General features: G+C 48.7%; 1 non-coding gene across 1 annotated transcript; it reads right to left on the bottom strand.

Moving 5' to 3' along the window:
• Window positions 1–1,000: 1,000 nt before the first annotated feature.
• Window positions 1,001–1,119, bottom strand: LOC148035189 (5S ribosomal RNA). Its single transcript, XR_015691251.1, has one exon. It is a non-coding gene; the product is annotated as a 5S ribosomal RNA (ribosomal RNA).
• Between the last annotated feature and the right edge of the window lie 538 nt (window positions 1,120–1,657).

Raw genomic sequence — 1,657 nt, 5'->3', positions numbered from 1 at the left:
AAGAAAGAGAGAACAAGAGAGAGGAGAACAAGAAGAAGTAGCAAGCAAGTAAGCAAGCATTAAGGGAGGGTAACATACCAAGGAGAGGAAGAAGGAGAAGGAAGAAGCGCCACCACTCGCCACACCAAACACCCAAGGTGAGTCTCTCTCTCTCTCTCTCTCTCTCTCTCTCTCTCTCTCTCTCTGTTTCTCTCTTCCTCTCTCTGCTCTGTCTGTGTATTTAGGATTTGTGATTCCATTATGTATTGCATTTTGTAAATCAATAATGGCAGTCGTTTGCTAAAATCAGCCAACCGAGCACGTCTGATAGCGCGTCTACATCTCAGTGTAGACGCAGATATTTTGTAGACGCGAAAATAGATGCGTTAATAAACACGCCCGATATTTTTTTTCACAATTCAAATATTGCGTCTACAAGCGCGTCTATGGAGCCTTTTTGTTGTAGTGAGAGAGCTCAAGAGTGAGGCATGGCAGCATGCCATGCTGTTCATGCCACGGAGGACATGGCACACCCTCCCTCCTCAGAAATCCCGCTCCGCAATGACACGGCACACACACCCCACTGCACACAACCCCCTCCTGCGACATGGAACCACCCACCCCCCGGCGGACCTCCTCGAAACCACCCCCCCCCTGACATGGCACCACCCAATCCCCCCGCGACATGGCACACGCTCCCTCCTCAGAAATCCCCGCTCCAAAAACCCGCCCACACAACATGGCACACCCTCCCTCCTCGGAAAACCCCGCTCCACCGAACCCCCCCACAACATGGCACACCCTCCGCTCCCAAAAAACCTTGCATCGTGAGGAGGGGGTATTATATGAAAGCGAGGCAAAGGGAGGGACCATGCATGACGTAGGCAAATACAATCGCAACGAGGAGAGGAGGCGCCGCGTCATGGTAAGCCGAGGGGGTTTCCTACCACGATGTTAGCGTTGGAGAGTCAAGATCTGATCCGAGGGGATTTCCATGCCATGGTCGAAACAAGCATGCAAAAGGGTGCAGCACCACGACTTCCCGGGAGGTCACCCATCCCAGTACTGTTCTGGCCCAAGCGCGCTTAACTGCGGAGTTCTGATGGGATCCGGTGTATTAGCGTTGGTATGACCGCACCATGAACACAAAGGAATTCCAAAGAGCTCTTGTTATATACTCACAAAGTGGCACGATATAAAGTCCATTCAGCACTCTATTTCCATGGAGTCCTATCAGAGGCCTTTAAAAAGCCTCGTCAAGCCCTTTTTCCCTCTTGGATTTCCTACAATCTACCAATTAGCCCAAGCACTAAACCCCTTCCCGTGTAGACAATTTACACCCCGAAGCTTCTACGAAAGGAATGAGAAATTAATAAGTTCCATTTCTAAGGTTCGTTTTCTGAAGAATGGTGGAACCACAAAGGGAGTTTCATGTGCAAAGGAGACGGCCAACATCATAAATCTGCATCCAAGACGATAAGGCCACATTCATGATGGCTTCTAAAAAAGCACAATGCGCAACCGCAAGAAGATCGTCTCCTAACATCCATGTGGACATTTCACCACAAGTCCAGGTTTTTTCTTCCTAATTTTTGATTTACGTCATTATAATCCAATCGTGCATGGATCATTTTTGGAGATAGGATGCATCTTTCGATTTAAATACTTTGGCTAATTT

The sequence above is a fragment of the Lygodium microphyllum genome, chromosome 6 (assembly GCF_053477565.2).
Source record: "Lygodium microphyllum isolate KBCC chromosome 6, Lygodium_microphyllum_v1.1.10, whole genome shotgun sequence".
Taxonomy (NCBI): Eukaryota; Viridiplantae; Streptophyta; class Polypodiopsida; order Schizaeales; family Lygodiaceae; genus Lygodium; species Lygodium microphyllum.
This window is presented reverse-complemented; position numbering and strand designations above follow the sequence as displayed.